This window comes from Ixodes scapularis, unplaced genomic scaffold, assembly GCF_016920785.2.
Source record: "Ixodes scapularis isolate PalLabHiFi unplaced genomic scaffold, ASM1692078v2 PGA_scaffold0__279_contigs__length_252992795, whole genome shotgun sequence".
Taxonomy (NCBI): domain Eukaryota; kingdom Metazoa; phylum Arthropoda; class Arachnida; order Ixodida; family Ixodidae; genus Ixodes; species Ixodes scapularis.
The window spans coordinates 235,425,820-235,434,435 of NW_024609835.1; the positions used below are offsets into that span (position 1 = coordinate 235,425,820).

At 49.5% G+C, this 8,616-nt stretch overlaps 1 pseudogene; it reads left to right on the forward strand.

Annotated features, from left to right (window-relative positions):
- Nucleotides 1–1,473: 1,473 nt before the first annotated feature.
- LOC120844511 lies at nucleotides 1,474–3,445 on the forward strand (annotated as a pseudogene).
- Nucleotides 3,446–8,616: the final 5,171 nt, after the last annotated feature.

Consider the following 8,616-nt stretch of genomic DNA (forward strand, 5'->3'; position numbering starts at 1 on the left):
GTATGACCCCCCACCCCCTAACCCTCCTACTCTTCTGCTCCCTCCCATTTAGCGGGAAATTTCCCTGAATTTAGCGAAAAAATTTGCCCACTAAATTTAGCGGGTTAAGTTTTCCACTAAATTTAGCGCGGAAATTGATGTCACATGACCTCAACACAAATGCAGTTTTCCCGCTAAAAGTAGCGGGGAAAATGACGTCGCATGACCGTGTCATGTCATCCATAAAAAATTCGGTTTCTCAGCTAGACTTAGCGGAAATATTAACGTCACATGACCGCAACATTAATTTAATTTCCTGCCAAGTTTAGTTGGACGGTTACGCCGACATCGACGCCGCGAAACGCGGAAACGGGTGCTAAGAGCTGCGCTAAAAAAACTAAATGCATCAGGTGAAATAAAGTGAAAATTAGAGATAAGAAAAAGAAAAGAGAATCTAAGATACCGTTCTCAGATCCTCCCTTTTGTCCGTTCTCAAATGTTTTGATTTCAAGAAATGTTTATATCTCTATTCATACCCAGAGATCCCCTCCCAGTTTCAGCATGAATGCAATAAATCATTGCAGACTAGACCTTGTAAACGATAATGCACATGAAAATGAATGTTCGCCACATAGTCATGTATGAGTCAGTGGCTCAGATCTCTAAATAGATTTGTATTGAGGAACATTCTTGAATAAAACTTCTGGGCTTTGAATTCGACAGTTTGTACTTCCATAAGGAACACTGTATGGCACTGATTTCTTTTGTGACACGTCAGAAACAGCACAGCAGTGTCATCCTTGTATACCTAACAAGAATTTGTATTTTTTTTAGCATGGCATGTGCTATTTTTAGTGTGCTGTAAATAATCTAGATGGCGTTTTCAGCTGCATTTGAGATGGTGCCGCGCGCCGCGTGCTTGACAGCGGCACGCGCTGATTGATGTAGATATTGTAAATAAGAACAGTCTTCACAAAAACTCCGAGCTGGTGTGACGTCTCTTCCTTTCGTCGGGGTTCCCGCCTTGGGCCCCGCACCTCGGCACCCCGCTGCCCACGCGCCGGCAATGTAAGCCTTTCCAGCATCTCTACAGGCCTTTCGGGGCGCTGTCTTTATCTTAGCTTTCCCTGTCTCTTTCCACCCATTCGTAATGGCCCCATGCAACCATAACATCTTGGCGACGAGCTATAACCACTACATTTTGGCGCCGAGGTATTTTCTTGCATTTTTTCCATTTTCGCCCTCGTGAGTTTTTTTATGTGAGACTCCGTGCCGGAGATGAGTGGTGGCAGCACCGGCATGTATAGTTTTCTTTTGTGTGTTAGGAAATATTTGAACGTTCGAAATGTAAGGAGGTCCTTTTGAATATTCCCATCCACCACATTTTTTGCATATGTAGTACATGAAAATACTGTCGATGCACAGCGACATTTAACGTTCCGTTTCGAGCGGCAATGGTCCATTCCGAACGCCAGTAGGGTTAGGCCTAACGCCATCCTTTGTTCTTTTTTTCGAACGCCGTAACGGCCGTTCGAATGGTTCTTTTTCTTTCATGCAAGTAGTGCGCACCGCACGGAAGCGTCGTTCTTAATTTTCCGAGACTCGGAGAAACTGTCTCGTTTCCATTTCGGTGGAATTTTTTCGGATTTTCACCTTCGTTTTCAACTTTTGTCTCCCAACCATAGCCATAGTAGACGATAGCGTCGCTATGTTTCATGTCCATGTAGTACATCCCAATTGACTTTAAAAGGCGAAGTGAATAGATATAATAGATATTTTGTCCATCAAATATGCGTGTGTAGCCATTGGCTTCACTCATTCATAAGTTCCAAAAAAATGGCAACAGCTTCTTTCCCGACACCTCCACCATTTATTCCCACGCCAGGTGCCCCTGTGCAGTCTTGGTTAAATTGGAAAGCGTCGTTTTTAAATTATCTTGTGGTCCTAGAGGCTGATGAAAGCTCGCCGAAGCGTAAGCGCGCGTTGTTGTGGTCCTTGCTTGGTCTCGAAAGCCAAAGAATAGTTTCAACGTTTCCATCCACGGCCCTCGCACATAGCGAGACCGTTTCCGAATTTGACGTTCTTATGACGGCGCTTGATCAGCACTTCGCTGCCAAAAAGAATGTTGTCGTCGAACGGAGGTTATTCCTCACCCGCGTCCAGTCGCAGGGAGAAAGTGTCCTTGAGTACCTTGGTGCCCTACGGCACCTCGGCTCTTTTTGTGATTTTGGAGAGTCTCTTGAAACCCGCATCGCGGAAGTTTTTTTGGCTGGATTATTATCATCGGAGGTACAAGATCGGGTAATCCGGGAGTCTGCGGAAGCTGGACTACCCAGCCTCGAACGTATCGTGCTTCTGGCACAACAGTTCGAACGGGCTGCTCGAGATTGCGATCGTTACCGCCAAATTTCATCATGTCTTCCGCGTTCCGAGTCGGCACAGGCCGTTGAGGCAGTATAAAGGGTTCCCGTTCGGCGTGGACAAGATGGCCGCCAGTTGAGGTCAAATTCGAACATGCAACGTGAAAATGGAGGGCGGCCTCCTGCCGTTTCCTCCTCCCCCGCAAATGTTTCCTCCTCACGTTCCAAGGTTTCCTTCTCGCCGCGCCACCAGTCGCGTGGACTCACCCGTGTTTTTACAAGCCGAGTGCCTCGGGATGCTCCTCCGGGCGCGCGCGCTCTTGGCCGCGGGGCGGAATCGTGCCACTTTTGCGGTCGCCGACCCCATCCGCGTGAGGAGTGTCCAGCGTCCGGAATGACTTGTTTTTCTTGTGGCAAGATAGGCCACTTTTCAAATGTTTGCCGAAGTTCGTCTTCGTCGTCTGAAGTCATCGACCCCCGTCGCCTGGCGTTTCCGCCGGGACGTGGCCGCGCCGCCGGTCGCCGGTACGAGAGGCTTGGACCTGGCCGTAACCAGACGCCGATCCATGGAGTCGTGACGTTTCCCGACGACGACGAGGGGGAACAACATCCAAACAACGTCTTCACCGTCGGATCCCCGGAGGTCCTCCCTGAAGGACATGCGGACCGTCGCCCACGGAATTTCACCGCTGATGTTCAGGTGAATGGATTTACATTACCCTCACTCATTGATACTGGCTCCGAAGTGTCAATACTTTCCGAAAGCATCAACTTCAAGCAGCAAATCCGGCTAAGGAAACCGCCGCGCACTCTTGTGCACCACCTCCGAGGGTCGATTCTAGTCATGGGATGTTTCCAGACCAAAGTCAGCTTCAAAGAACGCTCCGCCGACATTCTTTTTTACATCGTTCGCAATGGCCGATCCCTGCTTGGGACAGATGCCGTGCATGGACTGCGTCTAATTTTATCGGGCGCGCCACTCAAGTGCTTCCATGTCAATGCAGCTGATCCTCGCTCGGCCATCCCGGGACATGTAAAGTCGGCTGGAGTCCCGCAGCCCCCATGTACGGTGGAGCCCAGTCCTCCACCGCGTCCTTCAAGTGCTCGCTGCAAGCACCCTTCATCATTGTCCTCTGTTCACGGCACTCAGCCATCCACATCGTCTGAATACTACTCCAGTAGAGGCGTCTTCGGAGACCAGCCTTCAAGGGATCCGTCGACGTCGGGACCATCTTTGCAACCTTCATCGGTGAGCGATGCATCTAAGTTACCTTCTGGCTTTGAAGAGTTTGAGAATCTCTTTTCTCCTGAGTTAGGGTTAGTTAAAAACCAAACTCACACAATCACTGTCCGGCACCATGTCCCGCCGGTACAGGCTAAACTTCGCCGCTTACCCATCACGTTGCGTGATGCCGTCAGTGCGGAAATTCAGAAGCTCGAGCGCCAAGGCGTTATCGAGCGCGTAAACGCGTCGGAATGGGTGTCCCCCATTGTAGTAGTTAAGAAGAAAGACGGTGGAATTCGTATGTGTGTCGATCTGCGGGCGCCAAATCAGGCAGTCGTCATTGATTCTTTTCCGCTTCCGCACATTGAGGAGCTTCTGAACTCCCTCAGTGGAGCTTCCCATTTTTCTAAGTTAGACCTTGCGTCTGCTTATCATCAGGTCCGTCTCGACCCCAAGAGTCGCGACTTAACAGCATTCATTACCCATGAAGGGCTTTTTCGTTTCAAACGAGTTTGTTTCGGGCTGGCGTCTGCACCAGCGGCCTTCCAACAGGTCATGTCCAAGATATTAAAACATTGTCCAGGAGTCCAGTTTTATCTGGACGACATCATTGTCTATGGCTCCTCCCAGAAGGAAGATGATAATAATCTCAGACAAGTCCTCAAATGTATTAGAGAGGCCGGCATGAAACTAAATAGGAAAGCCGTTTTCAATGTTTCTGAACTGTCATTCCTTGGTCATCGTCTGTCTGCGGAGTGTCTAGCACCCCTTCCGTCGAAGATAGACGCGGTCCTAAATTTTCCAGTTCCATCGGAACCTTCGCAGTTGAAGGCCTTCCTAGGTCTAGTAGACTATTACAGTAAGTTTGTCCCCCATTGTGCTACTCTGGTAGAACCCCTCCGAAGGCTTCTGCGTAAGGGTGCATCTTTTGTCTGGTCGACCGACGTAGAGGCCAGTTTTCAAAGTGTCAAGTCCTGCCTTCAGCAGGCTCCCTTTCTTGCAATGTTCGATCCAAATCTTCCAGTTGTCGTCTCCACAGACGCGTCCAATTACGGACTAGGTGCTGTTCTCCAGCAGCAGCATGGGAAGCAACTAAAGACTGTTGCTTTCGCTTCCCGCTCTCTCTCCGAAGAAGAGCGGAAGTACTCAGCAGGAGAGAAAGAAGCTCTCGCAATCCTCTGGGCTTGCGAGAGATGGCACGTTTATCTTTGGGGTCGACATTTCGAGATTCAGACAGATCATCAAGCCCTTGTCACACTAATGTCCACTCAAGGGACAGGTGTTCGTCCACGACGCATCAGTCGTTGGACTGCTAGACTTTTCAACTATAATTTCACAATGAAGTATCGTAAAGGCAGCGACAACGTAGTTGCCGACGCTCTGTCTCGCCTTCCGGTCCCATATACCGAAGAAGGTACGTCTTTTGAAGAAGAGGTTGTTTCAATTGTCTGTGCAAGTCTCACGCAGAAGGAGTTCAAGGAAGAAACTCTAAAAGATCCTGTATTACCAGTTATTATGACATACCTTTCAAACACATGGCCCTCAGAGGAAAAGTTGCCTCCAGAATGCAAGCCGTATTTCGTTGTAAGAGACCGGCTCTCAGTCACCGATGCCTTGTTGTTCCAAGGAGAGAAAATAGTGGTTCCGTCCACTCTCCGCGATCAAGTGATTGATGTAGCTCACGAAACCCATCAAGGTATCTCGCGCACCACCAGTATCATCAAGGAGCTTTACTGGTGGCCGCATTTAAGTCAACATGTCAGGACGAAAGTTCAGAACTGTTCGGTATGTCATTCGACAGACAAGCCTGCAAAGGCATCTGCAGCACCTCTTCAACCAGTTGAATTCCCCAACCGTCCATGGGTAAAACTGGGCATGGATATAGTAGGTCCCTTTGAACGAGGCCCAGCTCAAGAGAGGTTTTTCATTACACTGGTAGATTACCACAGTAAGTGGCCTGAAGTGGCACCAGCCCACAACGTCACGACTGCTACAGTCATTAAGTTTTTGAAGTCTGTCTTTGCCCGCGAGGGTTTGCCGCAAGAGATCACGACAGACAATGGTCCACAATTTATTTCAAAGCAATTCAGCGATTTCTTCAAGATGCGTGGCATCAAACATGTGAAGTCATCCCTTTACCATCCCCAAGCTAATGGACAGGTAGAGAGATTCCATAGAGTCCTCAAGTCTGTTATTCAGTTGGCTTTCGTCCAACATCGTCCGCTTTCCGAAGCCATTACAGAATATCTCGGGGTATATCGGAGTACGCGCCATGCCGCGACTGGAGAAACGCCAGCTTTTCTTTTACACGGTCGCACCCACCGGACGCGACTGCATCTTCAAGGGCGAGGGACCCCAGAGTCCGCCGTCCCTCCGCAGGTTGTTCAGGAAGAGCTTCCTGATAGAGTCAAGGCATATCATACGAAGATGAAACAGTATTCCGATGCCAGGCGAGCAGTCAAGCACCCTGCTTTTGCTCCTGGGCAAGCAGTAAAGGTTTTCAAACCTAACATTAGAGGGAAAATGCGCAACAAATATGCCCCACCGCAACATATACATGAACAAGTTGGGCCAGCCAGATATAGATTAGATGATGGAACCATATGGAATGCAGACAAAATGACACGTACAACATTGAAACCACCCCAACGTCAGCCGTGGTGGCTTATGAATGATGACATATTACCTACTTCAACTAATGCGGCTCCAGCTATAAGCCTGGGCCATGTGCCACCTGAGGGTCCGGCACCTGCAACTTTGCGTGCTGCGGCCCCCAGCGTCACTCCTGTCCGGGCGGCCCCTGTTGCCGTTCCTGTTTTAGCGGCCCCTGCTGCCGTTCCTGTTTTTGCGGCCCCTGCTGCCGTTCCTGTTTTTGCGGCCCCTGCTGCCGTTCCTGCTTTTGCGGCCCCTGCTGCCGTTCCTGTCCATGCGGCCCCTGCTGCCGTTCCTGCCACTGCGGCCGGTCCTGTTTTTGCGGCCCCTGATGCCGGTCCTGTCCCGACGGCCCAAGAGGTCGTCCATGTCACTGCGGCCCCTGTGGCCGCCCATGCTACTGCGGCACCCGGCCCGGGCCATATTGCTGTGGTGCCTGGTGCCTATAGTCAAGCGACCCCTGGCGCTGCCCATGATCCTGCTGTGCCAGGCGTCGTTCCTCATCATACGGCTCCTGCAGCCCATGTAGCTGTGGTCCCTGGTGCTGCCCATGTACCGGTAGTACCCGATGCCCTTCCTGTCCCTGGTGTACCCGGCACCAGTTCCGTGGTACCCTGTACCGTGCAAGATGAGGTGGTTTTCGGTGGCCTTCCCGCCACCGCAGTCCCCGGTGCCGTTCCTGATTCCGGTCTCCAAGCGGCCTTCCGCGCTGCTGTACGAGTCCAAGCCAGCAGCCAGCCACCAGTCCCGCCGGCTGCCCCGGCTGCAGTCTTCCAAGAGGCCTCCAGGCTCGCTTTCCAAGAGGGTCCTGAACCTTCCGTTCCTACAAGCGGTGCAATATTGAGCACCGCATAAAGTTCATCCCAACTGGGACTCGGGTATTGGAGCGAGCTGCCGTCATCTAGCTCCGCAACGGTCTCAGCGGAGTCCCTGCACTCCGTTGGGCCAAAGACCTCCATGCTTTCCGAGCCTTCAGTGGCTCCTGGTTTAGCAGAAGACCTGGATTCAAGTCCCGAGGCAACCCAAGAATCGACTTTTACATCAGGTGACGGTGGTGCAGACACACCACCAAGGACATATTATACTCCACCACAATCCCCATCGGACACTCCACCACAACGCCCCACGCGGCGTAGACGACTTCCCGCAAAATTTCGTGACTTTCAAGTGGATATGTACTCCAAAGACGCTCCTTAAAAACTCTGGGACTTAAGTCATAGTGGTTTGCAATTTCATAGTGTGCACTGTATTTTTTTATGGGATAGATGTGAACACATAGTTATTTTTGCATTTTTCGTATGTCTTCAAATGTCAAATTTCCATGTTATGGACATAGAAGTTTTGGATGAACTGCCTTAGGTATATTTTCATGTTTCCATGTTATGTACATAGTGGTTATGGTCAAAGTGTTAATCTTTGTTTCAAACGACTCGTCAAACTGTGAGCTTTTTGAAAGTGTTATTTGTTACGTTTCTAAGGTCTAGTCATTCATTTCACTCGCAGAGGTGAAAGTGTTTTCGTGTTTCAAAGGACTCGCCAGTGACTTTTTTCGTTGCAGTGAAGAGAGCACTTTTCAGTCTGACTGAAAAGTGCTCGACATAGTACAAAGTGTATCATTTATGATTGTATCTTTCCAATGTATTTCGTTATCCTTATTTTCTCCGACCACTTCACAATTATTTTTGCTCGTACTGATTGGTTGGTAAGAATTTTGTGTGTGCGTGAACTTTGTATTTTCTTTAAGGAGTAAGCTGTTTTCTTCTCTTCCCTAATAAATTATCCAACATTTATTTTTCTATTAAGGTAGGAGAAGATGTAGTGTGCTGTAAATAATCTAGATGGCGTTTTCAGCTGCATTTGAGATGGTGCCGCGCGCCGCGTGCTTGACAGCGGCACGCGCTGATTGATGTAGATATTGTAAATAAGAACAGTCTTCACAAAAACTCCGAGCTGGTGTGACGTCTCTTCCTTTCGTCGGGGTTCCCGCCTTGGGCCCCGCACCTCGGCACCCCGCTGCCCACGCGCCGGCAATGTAAGCCTTTCCAGCATCTCTACAGGCCTTTCGGGGCGCTGTCTTTATCTTAGCTTTCCCTGTCTCTTTCCACCCATTCGTAATGGCCCCATGCGACCATAACATCTTGGCGACGAGCTATAACCACTACATTATTCTAATGCTTATACAGCCTCCTTTAACAAAATTTCCTTTGTAGAGCTTTTTATTGGTTCTTATTTAACTCGCACGACAGATTCGGTACCTTGAATCTGCATCAACAGCAGCTCGGAATCAACAGTTTTATATATTAATGTAATAGTGAAAGACAAGATGTATGGTCTTGAGTACGGCTCAACAAGCACAGATGTTGAGAAAGGTACTGAAGAAGACTCAAATGTCAAAATAAA